The following is a 19,655-nucleotide window of genomic DNA, read 5'->3' as shown; positions in this document are numbered from 1 at the left end:
GCAGCTTCAACACGATACCACAGTTTATCAAGAGTAGTGACTGGCGTTTTGTGACGAGCCAGTTGCTCGGCCACCATTGACCAGACGTTCTCAATTGGTTACAGATCTAGAGAATGTGCTGGCCAGGTCAGCAGCCGAACATTTTCTGTATCCAGAAAGGTCCGTACACGACCTGCAACATGCGGTCGTGCATTATGCTGCTGAAACGTAGCGTTTCGCAGGGATCGAATGAAAGGCAGAGCCACGGGTCGTAACACATCTGAAATGTAACGTCCACTGTTCAAAGTGCCGTCAGTGCGAACAAGAGGTGAACGAGACGTGTAACCAATGGCACCCCATACCGTCACGCCGGGTGATACGCCAGTATGGCGATGACGAATACACGCTTCCAGTGTTCATTCACCGCGATGTCGCCAAACACGGATGCGACCATCATGATGCTTTAAACAGAACCTAGATTCATCCAAAAAAAATGACGTTTTGCCATTCGTGCACCCAGGTCTGTCGTTGAGTACACCATCGCAGGTTCTCCTGTCTGTGATGCAGCGTCGAGGGTAACCGCAGCCATGGTCTCCGAGTTGATAGTCCGTGCTGCTGTAAAAGTCGTCGAACTGTTCGTGCAGATGGTTGATGTCTTGCAAACGACCCCATCTGTTGACTCAGGAATCGAGACGTGGTTGTCCGATCCGTTACAGCCACGCGGATAAAACGCCTATCATCTCGACTGCTAGTGATACGTGGCCGTTGCGATCCAGCACGGTGTACCGCATTACCCTCCTGAATCCACCGACTCCATATAGCGCGCACAGTCATTGGATCTCTACCAATGCGAGCAGCAATGTCGGGGTATCATAAACCGCAATCGCTATAGGCTACAATCCGATCTTTATCAAAGTCGGAAACGTGATGGAAAGCATTCCTCCTCCTTGCACGAGTCATCACAACAATGTTTCACCAGGCGACGCCGGTCAAGTGCGTTTTGTGTATGAGGAATCGGTTGGAAGCTTTCCTCATGTCAGCGCGTTGTAGGTGTCGCCACCGGCGTCAACCTTCTGTAAATGCTCTGAAAAGCTACTCATTTTCATATCACAGCATCTTCCTCTTGTCGGTTAAATTTCGCGTCTGTATTAATACACTCCTGGAAATTGAAATAAGAACACCGTGAATTCATTGTCCCAGGAAGGGGAAACTTTATTGACACATTCCTGGGGTCAGATACATCACATGATCACACTGTCAGAACCACAGGCACATAGACACAGGCCACAGAGCATGCATAATGTCGGCACTAGTACAGTGTATATCCACCTTTCACAGCAATGCAGGCTGCTATTCTCCCATGGAAACGATCGTAGAGATGCTGGATGTAGTCCTGTGGAACGGCTTGCCATGCCATTTCCACCTGGCGCCTCAGTTGGACCAGCGTTCGTGCTGGACGTGCAGACCGCATGAGACGACGCTTCATCCAGTCCCAAACATGCTCAATGGGGGACAGATCCGGAGATCTTGCTGGCCAGCGTAGTTGACTTACACCTTCTAGAGCACGTTGGGTGGCACGGGATACATGCGGACGTGCATTGTCCTGTTGGAACAGCAAGTTCCCTTGCCGGTCTAGGAATGGTAGAACGATGGGTTCGATGACGGTTTGGATGTACCATGCACTATTCAGTGTCCCCTCGACGATCACCAGAGGTGTACGGCCAGTGTAGGAGATCGCTCCCCACACCATGATGCCAGGTGTTGGCCCTGTGTGCCTCGGTCGTATGCAGTCCTGAGTGTGGCGCTCACCTGCACTGCGCCAAACACGCATACGACCATCATTGGCACCAAGGCAGAAGCGACTCTCATCGCTGAAGACGACACGTCTCCATAGGTCCCTCCATTCACGCCTGTCGCGACACCACTGGAGGCGGGCTGCACGATGTTAGGGCGTGAGCGGAAGACGGCATAACGGTGTGCGGGACCGTAGCCCAGCTTCATGGAGACGGTTGCGAATGGTCCTCGCCGATACCCCAGGAGCAACAGTGTCCCTAATTTGCTGGGAAGTGGCGGTGCGGACCCCTACGGCACTGCGTAGGATCCTACGGTCTTGGCGTGCATCCGTGCGTCGCTGCGATCCGGTCCCAGGTCGACGGGCACGTGCACCTTCCGCCGACCACTGGCGACCACATCGATGTACTGTGGAGACCTCACGCTCCACGTGTTGAGCAGTTCGGCGGTACGTCCACCCGGCCTCCCGCATGCCCACTATACGCCCTCGCTCAAAGTCCGCCAACTGCACATACGGTTCACGTCCACGCTGTCGCGGCATGCTACCAGTGTTGAAGACTGCGATGGAGCTCCGTATGCCACGGCAAACTGGCTGACACTGACGGCGGCGGTGCACAAATGCTGCGCAGCTAGCGCCATTCGATGGGCAACACGCGGTTCCTGGTGTGTCCGCTGTGCCGTGCGTGTGATCATTGCTTGTACAGCCCTCTCGCAGTGTCCGGAGCAAGTATGGTGGGTCTGACACACCGGTGTCAATGTGTTCTTCTTTCCATTTCCAGGAGTGTAACATAGCGATATTTTCAAGAGTTTTTAAAATTTTATTATGATTCCTTTGCTATTAGTTATGATTTAAAATTGAAGTAAATATCGAATAAAACAAGTTTTTCTCATTTTTTTCTTAAATTTTATTAACCTTCGCAATAAACAAGATGTTCCCTCGAGGTAACAGGATTCTCAAAGTGTTCCGTCAGCGGAAAAGTTTGTGATACCTTGGCTTAGAGAAGTAACGGATTTGAAAATCATTTGTCATAAATTTGAGAAGTACGTGTGTCATGCACCTGATTTACGAACTCCTCTAGTAAAAAATACTCACAACTTGACAAAGTAATTCACAAAACTGGAATATCTGCCCACCGTTGTCCGTACGTACAAAATACTGTGGCAGGACAAGTAACTGTCACTTAATGCTGCAGTACATTTTAAAGTGACACAGGTACGTGATACTGTTTTTCAGCATATTCACCAAGTTAGGCTACCACACCTGACTGCCGCAGTTCTCGTGTCCCAGGTGACCTCAGTGAAAGCAGTTCGCTCCAGCTAGCGGGGCAGATAAACAGTGGCAGGTCGGCAGGATGTCATATTAACATTCAGACCGTGGAGAACACAAGGACAGAGACTCTACTTTCAGGAAGCCACTGATTTGACTGGATCCACGATAAAGGTGGCAGTAATCGCAACCCTGACAAATAAAGCATTTAAAATTTTGAGCCGGCCGGAGTGGCCGTGCGGTTCTAGGCGCTACAGTCTGGAGCCGAGAGACCGCTACGGTCGCAGGTTCGAGTCCTGCCTCGGGCATGGATGTATGTGATGTCCTTAGGTTAGTTAGGTTTAATTAGTTCCTAGTTCTAGGCGACTGATGACCTCAGGCGTTAAATCGCATAGTGCTCAGAGCCATTTGAACCATTTTTTTTTAATTTTGAAAATAAACTAAGATATATATTGATAAATTAGTACGAACAAAGTACTCTTAACCGAGGGCAGCCTCCAATGACACACACACACACACACACACACACACACACACACACACACACACACAGACAAATCCAGAAGGCTATATAACTACACAAGTTTAACTTGAGAACATTTCGAATGCTGTTCTTATTGATAAAGTTGTTTAGGAATAACAGAAGTTTGTCTTATATAAGTTCGACGTAGTGCTGAAGCGATATTTGTCACGTTTTTGTTTACGGCTTTGCGTCATTTTGTCTTTTTGTTGAAGCAACTGTGTTTTCTACATGTGAAACGTCCCCTTCGAACAATTATACATGACTGTGCTTAAACTGACACACAATATTTTTAGTGCAACGCAATCTGACTTTCAATAATCCATACAATAGAATGGCCCTGACTAACATTAACCTATACCTTGCACAAATCACGTACCTTACCAAAAATCTTCGTTACTCGAACTACTGAAATACAGCGAGCGCCACTACTGTCAGCTAAATAAAAGATTCAAACTACTGAAGGCACTAACTACTGATAGGCATAGTTAGTAAATGAAAGATTTGGATAGAGAACAAACAATGTATTTACCTTAATAGTCTTCAAAAGTCATTATATATATAGCAGTTCATGACATCCAGTCTTACAAATTTCAAAACTCCGCTATTTCTCTCCCCACTTCCACCATTGCTGGCGGCTCACCTCCAACTGCGCAACGCTACGCGCTGTTAACAGCCGACTGCCCAACACTACAATGACAGACAACAATGCAAACTAGCCACAGACTGCACAGAGCACAGCCAGTGATTTTCGTACAGAGCGCTACGTGACGTTACCAATAAAAGAACCTAAACAGCCTACTTACACATGATAAATCTGTATTGTTTTCTTTATTTTCATTACAACGTCTCTCTGTTTCAAATTACAAATCAACAATATTCGAACAAAACCCGAGTTAAACATTGACTCTTTCAATTTTGGTACAGACACTATTTCTTTACTTCTAGGTTAACAGACAGGAGGATAACTATGTAGAACAAAAATGCTCCGTAGGTTACCAGGCTCTCCACATATCCTCAGTAAGTTTCTAGATGGTTAACCGCTCACGGTTTTTAGGGGAATGTACCAAAACACTGATCGCATACGTAAAGAAAGCGATCGTTGTGAGATGACGCTCGATAGGTCTGCAGCACACCTAACGTACAGTTCACGCCAGTAGGAGCTTAGCTGACCATACCTGTTAGCAAAAGCACTCTGGTGTACTCTTGCTTATGGTAATCTACGACAGCCTACAGTAGTTTTGCAACTGTTCGCTGACTAACTTCGGTTCAGAATTGATTATCTCGAATATTAAGCAAGAACCTTGCCTGGCGCATAATAAAGTGAATACATCAGACGAATATGAATACAAACACAAGACTGGCGACATTTTAATTCAGGTTGTATTTTATGTGCAGTGGCGATGGCGCAACCACATTCTCTGGCTGCCGGCTGTCGCTGCGAGCACATGCGGATGCCAGCTACTTTCGTCTGCAGTAGCACCTACGGATATTGCGAGGTTCGCCACAAATACGCAACTTCTGCAACATATTTCTGCCAGCTTTAGCACAAATATATCTCTTTACAGTTTCACCGAGTTGCTCAGAAATATTATGTGGACAATCTGCAATATTTATACCGTACAGGAGGATAAAAAATACCGTTCTGACTGTATCATAGGCGAACCCCCGCACATTTAGAGCAAATTAAGTTTGCGCAAATATCCATGTCTGCTTGTCCTATTGGAATATAAGAGCGTGGGCAGAGTTGAACAGAAAAAGGAATCGCACGTGCGCACTTTTAGATCTTCAACATTTTCTATTTTTTCGGGAGGTCGGAGAGTGGAGGGGTGTACTGCCGTGTATTTACGAGGACGTTCAGTAACTACTGCAGCACTTTTTTGTCCTAAAAACAGGACGATTTTATTCAGGATTCCAATACAGCGTATTATTCCCCACTCTGGTTACAAAACCCTGTTTTTCATCACAGTCTCCGGCCTTACGTCACGTTACGTGGAGGTCCTGTGTGCCTTCTGGTCGGCGCCGGAACCAGCGACTTGCTGCATCAATAACATCTCCATCATCCACGTACTGCATCATGCGAGGTGTATCCGTCGTTGGGCCAGACAGACGCAAGTCAGAAGCTGCGAGATCCGGGCTCTACGGTCGATGAGGAAGAACAATGAAGTTTTTTGAGCTCGTCTCGGGAGTGCAGACTTACGTCAGGCCTTGCGTTGTCATGGAAAGGGATAAGAAGTTCGTTTACATTTTTGTAGCGTCGAACACGCTGCAATCGTTTCTTCAATTTACTGAGGGTAACAAGGTACACTTCAGAGTTGATCGTTGCACCGCGAGGGAGTACACCGAACAGAGTAACCGCTGCAGAGTGCTAGAAGCCCGTCGCCAAGACTTTACCAGCTGGGGATGGGCCTTAAACGTTTTCTTCGGAGGAGAGGTGATGTGGCACCAGTCCATGGATTGCCGTTCTGTTTCCAGTTCGAAGATGAACCCACGTTTCATCACCTGTAACGATAAAAAGTTGTCACAATCAGCTTCGTAAACCGCAAACAATTCCGCACAGATGGTCCTTCGTTGCTCTTTATAGTCCCAGAGGGCACATGCCTCTGACTACTCAACTGGGGGACGAGTGTGTCTGCGCTACCAACGGAGACGACCAGTTGAGCAGCGAGATGTTTGACTGTAATCTGTCGATCACCACTGAATGTAAAGAATGACAGTGCTGGAAAAACTCTTACGTTATTAGATTTTCAAACAGCTGAGCAAAACTCAACGTACTCAGACAGTTTTCTCTTTACTTATTCGGATCATCACTAAACTGACACACAATATTTTTAGCGCAACGCAATCTGACTTTCAATAATCCCTACAAAAGAATGGCCCTCACTAACAATAACTTATACCTTTCATGAATCACTTACGTCACAAAAATCTTCGTTACTGGAACTACTGCAATACAGCGAGCGCCAATACTGCCAGCTAAATAAAAGATTCTAACTACTGAAGGTACTAACTACTGATAGGCATCGTTAGCAAATAAAAGATTTTAATAAAGAATAAACAATGTATTATATATATATATATATATATATATATATATATATATATATATATATATATATATATATATATGACATCCATCTTCACAAATTTCCTTTTTCTGGCGGGCACACGTCCACATCGTCCGTTCTCAAAACTTTGGCATCTCTCTCCACATCCACCACTGCTGGCGGCTCACCTCCAACTGCGCAACGCTACGCGCTGTTCACATCCAGCTGCCCAACACTACAATAGCAAATATTCCAATAATGCAAACCAGCCAGAGACCGCACACAGCACAGTCAGTGATTTTCGTACAGAGCGCTACGTGGCGTTACCAACATAAAAACCTAAACAGCCTACTTACACCACGAGTGAGAGTGTCCGCACGTTCTAGCACTGCACGAGTCACAGCCGTGTACGGCCGGCAGCACGCGGGAGTTGTGACAGCTTTGCGCGACCTTGTTGCGATGGTCACAGACTCGTCGCCCAACGACTCACTGTGCTTTTGTTCACTGCCAGGTCTCCGTAGACGATCTGCAAGCGTCTATGAATGTTGTGTACATAGTTCCGCGTAGGCAGTGCGTACACAGCTTTCCCAATAGAGCGCACCCCGCTAAGCACAACAGCGCAGGCGCAGCGCTCGTCTGTCTCCGCACTACGAGATGGCGCTGCCTTAAGAGACGGACCAAATTCTGCTTCCGCCGTCCGCATATTAATATGTAACGCAGCCAATGAGATTACTGCTAACGTAGAACCTTTTCTCCTCGCGGATCGCACTCGCGCAGTGATACCTGAACGCTCGAAGTATTATAGCGAGTGTACAGACCTCCGATTAGTTAGTCTGCTCCAATCTGCATTAGTCTGTACCAGTCTATAGCCAAGTTTCAGTCTACACAGAACAAAATTATCGTATTCCTGTACACAGCCATGAAGAGAAATGTATTGACACTTTGTCAAGTATCAGAGATATGTGAGAATAAGATTAACATACCAAGACCAAAGGAACTTCAGATTGTCAATTGTAAATAGTATCCAGAACCAAGTTAAGTTATTTTTATGCTTGTTATTATTTTAATAAATGTGTGTGAAAATTAATCAAGTTCTGTTTAAAGTTGCTGCTACTCTAAGCGTGAAAGTGGCATTTCTGTCGTCTGACCTAACGGCGGAAGATAAACACGCCACAATAAGACCACAAGACATATTGCAGACACTCGCCTACTTCGTTTGAGCGACAAGTCAAATAATCTGATGGTGTGTGTACCGAAGGTCTTACAGTGCGCACACGACAATGAATATCTGCAATGCTCTTATTTTCCTCCAAAAGAATCACAATGACCTCCGCTTGGAAAACACCTCCGTTACAGATGGCATTTTGAAAGGTACATATAGTGCTGCCATCTACCGGAACTTCATGAGACTATATGGGCTGAAAGGGAATATACCACGGTGTCACACAACAAACTCTGCATTTTTTCAACCGAAATTGGCCGACAGAAAGAATGTGTTGCTTTACGCATTGAACACCGCTCGTGTATTCGATATCAGTGAAAATACATCCTGTGAAACCAGCTGGTGATCTGGAAAGACTATGTAGATTGCACTCGCCTTTCCGCGGAATGCAGGGCATAGAGAGGGAGAGAGATGGGGCCGCGCATTCGCAGCGCTGTTGACGAGCCACGGAGGCAGGCAGTTTCGATTAGAGGCCTCTGAATACGGGATGCGCGCCATTAATCTTGGAGCGGGCGGCAGGTTCTCATCAGGCGACCGCGGCAGATAAGCGGCTAACCTGCCAGGGGCGGCAGCTGGAGGAGGCAGCCACACGAGTACTGTGCCCGGACTGGAGTGCTCCGCAAATGTCAAGCCGCGAAAACCTCAGAAATCACATCCGCGAGCGACTGTAAAGTGCGTGGCTGATGGGACATCATACCAATATTATCTGTTCCCTTTCCTATTCCGTCCTCGTTCTGATCGAGGGGGAAATGGCTGTCTTTCTACCTCTGTATGCGTCCTACAATGAAGCGACCAAAGGTCATGGGAATAGCGACGTACATACACACAGATGGCGATAGTATCGCGTACACGAGGTCTAAAAGAGCAGTGCACTGACAGAGGTGTCATTTGTACTCAGTTGATTCACGTCGTGCAGTGGTTTCAGACGTGACTACTGCAGCACTTCAGGAACCAGCAGGGGAATGGTGGTTGTAGCTAGACGCATGGGACACTCCACGTTACGGAATTCAATGTCTCGAGATCCGTAGTGCCAAGAGTGTGCCGAGAAGACCACATTTCAGGCACAACTCAGTGGCTGACGGTCTTCACTTAACGACCGAAGGCAGCAGCGTTTGCGTAGAGGTGTCAGTGCCAACACACAAGCGACGCTCTGTGAAATAACGGACTTATCCCTTAGAGCTGTGTGGCGAAATTTGGCGTTATTGGACTGTGCCAGCAGGCGACCGAAGCAGTACGTTTGCTCACAGCACGACATCGCCTGCAGCAGCTGTCCTGGGCTCGAGACCATATCGGCTGGACACAATACCACTGGGAAACCGTGGCCTGGTCAGATCACTCGCGTTTTCATTTGGTAAGAGCTGACAGCAGACCCCACTACACTGTGGGCGAAAGTTATTGTGCAAGCAGGTGGTGGCTCCATAATGGTGTGGGTTTTTTCGTGGAATAGACTGGGTTCTCTGTCGAACTGAAGCGATCATTGATTGGAAATCGTTATGTTCTGCTATTTAGAAACCATTTGCAGCAATTCATGGATTTCATGTCCCCAAACAATGGTGGACTTTCCATGGGTGACATTGCTCCCTGTCACCAGGCCACAGTCGCCCACGATTGCTTTGACGAACATTCTGGACAATTCGAGCAAATGATTTCGGCACCAACTCGCCTGACATGAATCCCATCGAACATTTATGAGACTTAATCGAGGGGTCATTTCGTGCACAAAATCCTGCACCGGAACAATTTCGCAGCTGTGGTCGGCTATAGAGACAGTATCTCTGCAGATGATTTCCAATGACTTGTTGAGTCTAAGCCACGTCCAGTTGACCCACTCTGGCGGGCAAAAGGAGATTCGACACGATATTAGTAGCTGCTCCATGACTTTTGTCACCTTAGTCTATTCTCTCTCATCGCATTGCACGAGATATACGTTGATTGTATGTGCAGTGATAAAGAAAACGATCGAAGACTTTGCAACTGAATGTCATCAATAGTAAACATCCAGTGCCACATGGCCTCTGCGTATTCAATCCCTCCTCTCCGTTGCCCCAGTAATTGTTCCCATTTCCACTGAGAATGCGGGACATGTGAGAGGTCTATTTGCACTCTGCCACATCAAGACAGAACACCGAGATTCCGCAATTGTATTCTAAAGATCTCCTTGTCCCTGCGCCGAAGCCGCACTTAGTTCGGGAACTCGTTGTTCTCGATGCCTCGCCGTGAAATTTGCTACTAAGTTTGCTAAGGCTCGCTATGTTTCTAAGTAATTACCCAAAGTTAAATGTGTTGTTAATGGATTTTTCTTTATTTAAAACACACAGAGCAGCTAAAGCCATAAACTTATATCAACATATTTCACAAACATGGACTAACAAAGTCACACAAAACACAGATAATGCATGTAACACTTACAATCCAGGTGCATTAAATACACTGTAGAAATTACAGTCTTGTCTGCACTGCTGGCAGAGGATCGATTTCTCAAGGCCAACATATACGGCGTGCATCTCGGATCATAATCCTGCGGCCGCTAGACTGAGTAGCACCACCGGAAGGAACAGAACGAACTGGTCGTTTTCATTTAGATGTTGGCAGCCGATGACGCTCGGAGAGCTTCGTCTTCTTATCGTTGTTCTTCTGTTACTAAATGTTATTAAAGTGTAATCTGAAGTGAATGCACTATTCCTAACTACTGAGATTGCAGTTAGTATGATTGTCAATAAAACCTGAGATATTTTTTTTAAAAATGTTGTTGTTGTTGTTGTCTTCAGTCCTGAGACTGGTTTGATGCAGCTCTCCATGCTACTCTATCCTGTGCAAGCTGCTTCATCTCCCAGTACCTACTGCAACCTACATCCTTCTGAATCTGCTTAGTGTACTCATCTCTCGGTCTCCCTCTACGATTTTTACCCTCCACGCTGCCCTCCAACGCTAAATTTGTGATCCCTTGATGCCTCAAAACATGTCCTACCAACCGGTCCCTTCTTCTAGTCAAGTTGTGCCACAAACTTCTCTTCTCCCCAATCCTATTCAATACCTCCTCATTAGTTACGTGATCTATCCACCTTATCTTCAGTATTCTGCTGTAGCACCACATTTCGAAAGCTTCTATTCTCTTCTTGTCCAAACTAGTTATCGTCCATGTTTCACTTCCATACATGGCTACACTCCAAACAAATACTTTCAGAAACGACTTCCTGATACATAAATCTATATTAGATGTTAACAAATTTCTCTTCTTCAGAAACGCTTTCCTTGCCATTGCCAGTCTACATTTTATATCCTCTCTACTTCGACCATCATCAGTTATTTTACTTCCTAAATAGCAAAACTCCTTTACTACTTTAAGTGTCTCATTTCCTAATCTAATTCCCTCAGCATCACCCGAGTTAATTTGACTACATTCCATTATCCTCGTTTTGCTTTTGTTAATGTTCATCTTATATCCTCCTTTCAAGACACTGTCCATTCCGTTCAACTGCTCTTCCAAGTCCTTTGCCGTCTCTGACAGAATTACAATGTCATCGGCGAACCTCAAAGTTTTTACTTTGTCTCCATGAATTTTAATACCTACTCCAAATTTTTCTTTTGTTTCCTTTACTGCTTGCTCAATATACAGATTGAATAACATCGGGGAGAGGCTACAACCCTGTCTCACTCCTTTCCCAACCACTGCTTCCCTTTCATGCCCCTCGACTCTTATTACTGCCATCTGGTTTCTGTACAAATTATAAATAGCCTTTCGCTCCCTGTATTTTACCCCTGCCACCTTTAGAATTTGAAAAAGAGTATTCCAGTCAACATTGTCAAAAGCTTTCTCTAAGTCTACAAATGCTAGAAACGTACGTTTGCCTTTTCTTAATCTTTCTTCTAAGATAAGTCGTAAGGTCAGTATTGCCTCACGTGTTCCAACATTTCGACGGAATCCAAACTGATCTTCCCCGAGGTCTGTATCTACCAGTTTTTCCATTCGTCTGTAAAGAATTCGCGTTAGTATTTTGCAGCCGTGGCTTATTAAACTGATAGTTCGGTAATTTTCACATCTGTCAGCACCTGCTTTCTTTGGGATTGGAATTATTATATTCTTCTTGAAGTCTGAGGGTATTTCGCCTGTCCCATACATCTTGCTCACCAGCTGGTAGAGTTTTGTCATGACTGGCTCTCCCAAGGCCGTCAGTAGTTCTAATGGAATGTTGTCTACTCCGGGGACCTTGTTTCGACTCAGGTCTTTCAGTGCTCTGTCAAACTCTTCACGCAGTATCGTATCTCCCATTTCGTCTTCATCTACATCCTCTTCTATTTCCATAATATTGTCCTCAAGTACATCGCCCTTGTATAAACCTTCTATGTACTCCTTCCACCTTTCTGCCTTCCCTTCTTTGCTTAGAACTGGGATGCCATCTGAGCTCTTGATATTCATACACGAGGTTCTCTTCTCTCCAAAGGTCTCTTTAATTTTACTGTAGGCAGTATCTGTCTTACCCCTAGTGAGATAAGCTTCTACATCCTTACATTTGTCCTCTAGCCATCCCTGTTTAGCCATTTTGCACTTCCTGTCGATCTCATTTTTGAGACGTTTGTATTCCTTTTTGCCTGCTTCATTTACTGCATTTTTATATTTTCTCCTTTCATCAATTAAATTCAATATTTCTTCTGTTACCCAAGGATTTCTAGCAGCCCTCGCCTTTGTACCTACTTTATCCTCTGCTGCCTTCACTACTACATCCCTCAGAGCTACCCATTCTTCTTCTACTGTATTTCTTTCCCCTATTCCTGTCAATTGTTCCCTTATGCTCTCTCTGAAACTCTGTACAACCCCTGGTTCTTTCAGTTTATCCAGGTCCCATCTCCTTAATTTCCCACATTTTTGCAGTTTCTTCATTTTTAATCTACAGGTCATAACCAATAGATTGTGGTCAGAGTCCACATCTGCCCCTGGAAATGTCTTACAACTTAAAACCTGGTTCCTAAATCTCTGTCTTACCATTATATAATCTATCTGATACCTTTTAGTATCTCCAGGGTTCTTCCACGTATACAACCTTCTTTCATGATTCTTAAACCAAGTGTTAGCTATGATTAAGTTGTGCTCTGTGCAAAATTCTACTAGGCGGGTTCCTCTTTCATTTCTTAGCCCCAATCCATATTCACCTACTATGTTTCCTTCTCTCCCTTTTCCTACACTCGAATTCCAGTCATCCATTACTATTAAATTTTCGTCTCCCTTCACTATCTGAATAATTTCTTTTATTTCATCGTACATTTCTTCAATTGCTTCATCATCTGCAGAGCTAGTTGGCATATAAACTTGTACTACTGTAGTAGGTGTGGGCTTCGTATCTATCTTGGCCACAATAATGCGTTCACTGTGCTGTTTGTAGTAGCTTACCCGCATTCCTATTTTCCTATTCATTATTAAAGCTACTCCTGCATTACCCCTATTTGATTTTGTGTTTATAACCCTGTAGTCACCTGACCAGAAGTCTTGTTCCTTCTGCCACCGAACTTCACTAATTCCCACTATATCTAACTTTAACCTATCCATTTCCCTTTTTAAATTTTCTAACCTACCTGCCCGATTAAGGGATCTGACATTCCACGCTCCGATCCGTAGAACGCCAGTTTTCTTTCTCCTGATAACGACATCCTCCTGAGTAGTCCCCGCCCGGAGATCCGAATGGGGGACTATTTTACCTCCGGAATATTTTACCCAAGAGGATGCCATCATCATTTAATCATACAGTAAAGCAGCATGTCCTCGGGAAAAATTACGGCTGTAGTTTCCCCTTGCTTTCAGCCGTTCGCAGTACCAGCACAGCAAGGCCGTTTTGGTTAATGTTGCAAGGCCAGATCAGTCAATCATCCAGACTGTTGCCCCTGCAACTACTGAAAAGGCTGCTGCCCTCTTCAGGAACCACACGTTTGTCTGGCCTCTCAACAGATACCCCTCCGTTGTGGTTGCACCTACGGTACGGCCATCTGTATCGCTGAGGCACGCAAGCCCCCCCACCAACGGCAAGGTCCATGGTTCATGGGGGGTAAAAAATGTTAATGACTCTAAATTAGTAATCTAGCGCGCTGGGCCAAGGGTAATGCCAACATATCCTGTTGTGCCAGCGAATCGCATTAACCGACTATTAAATTAGCGCAGTTTCTCTCTGCACCACCCGTTGTCTGCACCCCACTCCAATTTTTATGTCTCTCGTCAGATAATGCAATCTCAACTAAAACACAGACTGAAAATTGAGGTTCGATATTGCCCTCCAAAAGCCAGAAATGTTAGAGAGGTCGCAAAGTCTTCTTCGAATACAGCAGCTCTAAATTTGCCCAACAGAGTTTCGTGACAGCTATGTAACATTTCATACAAGGATTCCACATTTAAGTTACCCGTGAATTTCTGTCGCACTTTCGTACTGGCCTTATCGACCTCTTGCGGACCTAGCAGCGCGATTATGAAATCCTTTCACATCTGCTGTCGCACCTGCTTGAGGAGGAATCCAAACACTGGAAAAGGACTCTAGAGCTACTGGTCGTAGTCTCCTGTAAGCAGTTTCCTTCACAGAATGTACTGCAGTTTCCCACAACCCTTCAAACAAATCAGAGTTTTCCATTTGACCTTCATGATAATGAGTTCATGTTATTATTCCATTTTATACCGCTCTTTAGTATTTGCCCTAAATACTTCTACGAAGTCAGGTGCTCAAGACGATCACCACTAATCATGTAATCAGTTACTATCGGATTGTTTCTCGTCGATAGAAGCATAATCTAACATCCACTACACTTAAAAGAGAGGTGCAATCCGTTACATAAAGTGGTAATTTTTGTTCAAGTCATTTTGCAGTTGCTTACGATATTGGCCCCCAAGAGAAGGAAACAAAGGAAATTCAAGTGTATCGTCCAGTAAACGAAAATACGTGATGAAATATGAAAAGGTCTTAAGAGCCTATGTAGAATACTATTACTATGGCCCATTACTGCAGATCTTCCACTATGAAGGTAACAGTGAGAATGTTCTTTCTCAGATTTCCGGAGGAGTGGTCAGTATTCTGGGATATCAAATGAAGGATCTTTCGAAGCATGAAAATGTAATAACTATGGGCTCTCAAACGCATACCTTAAGACCTCTGAGAAATTGGTCGTCTTCCCTAGCGTAAAACACATCTCTTCTACTGAACAACTGCCCATACTTCTCAACGTATGCACTTTAGGGTCCATGTTTGTTTGACAAATTTTTCTTGTTTTAGTGCATGCTACATCTTCCCAAAATATGGAAAGCAAAAAGCTTGCAGTAAAAGATATTTGTTTCATTCGAAGATGAAGTGCTCCATGTGTTAAGATTCGCATTTTCGAGCCCATATTTTAGCTAAAAAGTTTTGCTTCGAATGATCGTTCCTGTTATACCTCTGAATGTATATACACTGAAGGGCTAAAGAACTGGTATAGGCATGCGTATTGAAGTACAGAGATATGTAAACACGCAGAATACGGCGTTGGCATCGCCTACCTAAGACAACAAGTGCGTAGCGCAGTTATTAGATCGGTTACTGCTGCTACAATGGCCGGTTGTCAAGATTTAAGTGACTTTGAACTTGGTGTTATAGTCGGTGCACAAGCTATGGGAAACAGCATCTCTGAGGTAGCGATGAAGAGATTTTCCCGTACGACCATATAACGAGTGTACCGTGAATATCGGGAATCCAGTAAAACATCTCCGACATCACTGCGGCTGTAAAAAGATCCTGCAAGAACGGGACCAACGACGACTGAGGAGATTGTTGAGCGTGACTGAAATGCAACACTTCCGCAAATTGCCGCAGATTTCAATGCTGGGCAATCCACAAGTTTCAGAGTGCGGTCCATTCAACGAAACGTCATCGATTCTGGGTTCTGAAGCCTAAGACCCACTCGTCTTCCTTAACATTAACCGGTCATAGCGCAGTATTGCCGCGTATTGCAGCCGCTTTTGGTTCAAATGGCTCTGAGCACTATGGGATTTAACATCTATGGTCATAAGTCCCCTAGAACTTGGAACTACTTAAACCTAACTAACCTAAGGACATCACACAACACCCAGTCATCACGAGGCAGAGAAAATCCCTGACCCCGCCGGGAATCGAATCCGGGAACCCGGGCGCGGGAAGCGAGAACGCTACCGCACGACCACGAGCTGCGGACGCAGCCGCTTTTCTGCAGTGTTGAAGGCAATACCATTGTGGCCACAGACGGTCGTAAAATATGGCCCGCATAAAAACACGTTAACAGCTGGCCACACAAGAGCGGATTTCAGGAAGGAGGGGAGGAAAATGGGGCTTAACGTCCCGTCGACATTGAGGTGATCATAGACGGAGCTCCGGATGCGGTGGCCGAGCGGTTCTAGGCGCTTCAGTCCGGAAGCGCGCAAGTGCTACGGTCGCAGGTTTGAATCCTGCCTCGGGCATGGATGTGTTTGATGTCCTTAGGTTAGTTAGGTTTAATTACTTCTAAGTTCTATGGGACTGATGACCTCAGATGTTAAGTCCCATAGTGCTCAGAGGCGTTTGAACCATTTGAAGACACGGAGCACAAGCTCGGATTGTGTCATGGATGGCCCTTCAAAGGAATCATTCCGGCATTACCCTGGAGCGATTTAGGAAAGTCGCGGGAAAGCTAAATCTGGATGGCTACATCCACGACAGTCGTCCTCTCGAGTCCATTGTGGCGGATTTCAGCGACGGGTCAGTCGCGCGGATATTTTTTTGCACATTCTGCTTGGCCTCGTTTGACATCATACTCCGCAAGCCACCTAATGGCTGGTTCAAATGGCTCTGAGCACTATGGGACTTAACATCTATGGTCATCAGTCCCATAGAACTTAGAACTACTTAAACCTAACTAAACTAAGGACATCACACAACACCCAGCCATCACGAGGCAGAGAAAATCCCTGACCCCGCCGGGAATCGAACCCGGGAACCCGGGCGTGGGAAGCGAGAACGCTACCGCACAACCACGAGATACCTAATGGTGCGTGAGTACTTTTGGTACCACTATCTGATCCCTCCAACCCTGGTTCATTTGCGAATAATGCTTGGGATGAATGATTGTCGGTAAGCCTCTGCATTGTATTGACTCTAATTTCTCGAATTTTCTCCTCGTGTTCAATACGCGAGATCTATGGAGGGGGGGGGGGGGTTACTAGTATGTTGTCCGACTCCTCCTTAAAACTGCTGTCCCGAAATTCAATAGTAAATGTCTCCGTCATGAACTACGCCTCTCTTGTAACGTCTGCCAGTGGAGTTTGTTTAGCATCGCCGTAACGCTCTCTCGCCAGCTAAACGATCCCGTGACGGAACGCACTTCTCTTCGTTGGATCGTCTCTGCTCTAGGTGAGTCCTACGTGATAGGAATCCCAGATAGATGAACAATATTGAAGTCGGGCGAACAAGAGCTTTACATACCACTTCTTTCGTGGATGAGCCTGGTATATGCTTTACCCACTATCTGTTTGATGTGACCATTCCACTTAAGGTCGCTCTGGATAGTTCTGCTTAGATATTTCACGGCAGACGCTGTCTGTCATCAAAAGTGTAGCTGTACAGTAGGGATTTATTTTCCTACGTATGCGCAATATGTTACATTTATTTACGTTCAGGGTCACCTGCCAGAGCCTGCACCATTCATCAGTTCTCTGCAGGTCATTCTGCAATTTCTTACTATCTTCTGGCGTTGCTACTTTGCAATAGACAACTCGATCATCTGCGAATAGCCTTAAAGAGCATCCGATGCTTTCTACTAAATCATTTATATTTATTGTAAAGAGCAACGCTCCTGTCAGAGTTTCCTGTGCTACTCCGGATACTACCTTTACATCTGTTGATTTTGTTCCACTAAGAGCCCTGATAATCTGTAAGCTCGTAGTTTTTCATTCAACGGCAATGCGGGACGGTGTGATACTGAAATCAAGGAATATGGCATCAGCCTGAGTGCCGTTATCCACTACGCTGTGGATCTTACGGGGGAACAGAGCGAGCTGAATTTCGCAGGATCTGTGTTTGCGAAATGCATGTTGATTTTTATAGAGGAGATGTTCATTTTCGAAAAACGTCATAATTCTTGAACATGAAAGATGTTTCATAATTCAACAAATTGACGTCAATGATATTGGTCTATAATTGTGTAGATTTGTCTTACGGCCTTTCTTAAGAACGGGAATGACCTGCGCTTTTTTGCAGTCGTTTGGTACCTTTCGTTGCTCAAGCGATCTGTGATAAACTACTGCTGGAAAGGGAGCAAGTTATTTCGCATAATCTTTATGGAATCTTATAGGTATCTCATTTGGTCCTGAAGCCTTTCCACTACTGAACGATTGTAGCTGCTATTCAGTTCCGCGATCGGTTACCGCAGTATCTGCCACTTCGAAGTTCGCACGACTATTTAAAGGAGGGGCAGTGTTAGGCTCTTCTGCGGTGAAACAACTTCGGCCCTCTCTCTGTTATCTTCCGTTTCGGTGCCGGTGTGGCCGCTGAGAGAATGAATAACAAAAAATGGCTCTGAGCACTATGACACTTAAAATCTGAGGTCTAGAACTTAGTAGTTAAACCTAACTAACCTAAGGACATCACACACATCCATGCCCGAGGCAGGATTCGAACCTGCGACCGAAACGGTTGCGCGGTTCCAGACTGAAGAGCCTAGAATCACTTGGCCACTGCGGCCGGCGAGAATGAATAGATGATGCGTTAGCTTTTTTTTCGGTCGGCTAAAAAATAAAACATAAGGCACTAAGAGTATCACTGCTTGGTTGGCACACCTGTGTATCTTTGTGGTATATCTCCATATTCCCCCTTTTACTTATTCCTCGTGCTTACATTAGCTTGGAACGGGCCTTACTTGCGCGTCCTCTGCTTCGTCGCTAAAAAGCTTAACAAAAGCCTGAGACACACGGGGTGTGTGTATGTGCGCTCGGAAGTGACAGGAAAAAGCCGGACTGGTCCGGATAAAGGGGACACCCGGGCAACAGGAAACGTCGTGCTACGTGATTTTTTCGCAGCACGGTTTTACACGTTTTTCGGTGTGGTCAGTGGTGTGTTCCTTGCGCTCGTAGCGACTAAATCTTGATAAATGACGACCACAGGAGAACACTCAGAGCAGCCCGCCACAGAAATTTGTGCCCTTGTGTCCAGCCGGGGAGGAGCGATTGCCGGTTGAGACAACGGCCTGTCGGTCGCGATCTGGGTTTTGCAGTCCGTCGGAAGACCCAGCGACTCGTCGTTGAGATCCCGCACAGCAGGCCCCCCTGGCTGGAGACGCGGCTATGACGCCTGGCGCTTTCTGAGACGCGCTGTGGCGCCTGGGATGAGACGGCGGTCCCAGGAGCGTCGCCTGCACCCTGGTGGACCGCTCTCGTCGGCCGGTCTCGGGTTAGTGACCCCCGCCGTCCGAGGCCGGTCGCGCGCCGTATAAATAGAACGCGGGCCGGGCCGGGCGGTCTCGGCGGTGCCCGATCGCTTTCGCCGTCGCTTCCACCTGCCTCCACGCTCCCGGCATCGGTTGTCGGCTTCCCTGACTCACGCACGGCGGACCACCGCCTCCACCCGAATTCTGCGACTCGCTCTCACCTTCCCTGAAGGTCCCTTAAAGTTCCCTACAGTCTCACTAAATGGTTCAAATGGCTCTGATCACTATGAGACTCAACATCTGAGGTCATCAGTCCCCTAGAACTTAGAACTACTTAAACCTAACTAACCCTTAGGACATCACACACATCCATGCCCGAGGCAGGATTCGAACCTGCGACCATAGCGGTCGTGCGGTTCCAGACTGAAGCGCCTAGAACCGCTCGGCCACACC

The 19,655-nt window shown here is 46.0% G+C and overlaps 1 protein-coding gene across 2 annotated transcripts in view; it reads left to right on the top strand.

Annotated features, from left to right (window-relative positions):
• LOC126284389 (tau-tubulin kinase homolog Asator-like) overlaps positions 1-19,655 on the top strand; it is a 556,186-nt gene that overhangs the window by 117,892 nt on the left and 418,639 nt on the right. The gene's annotated exons all lie outside the window — the stretch shown is intronic.

This window comes from Schistocerca gregaria, chromosome 8 (genome assembly GCF_023897955.1).
Source record: "Schistocerca gregaria isolate iqSchGreg1 chromosome 8, iqSchGreg1.2, whole genome shotgun sequence".
Taxonomy (NCBI): Eukaryota; Metazoa; Arthropoda; class Insecta; order Orthoptera; family Acrididae; genus Schistocerca; species Schistocerca gregaria.
The sequence above is the reverse complement of the archived record's forward strand: the minus strand, read 5'-3'. Positions and strand labels throughout refer to the sequence as shown.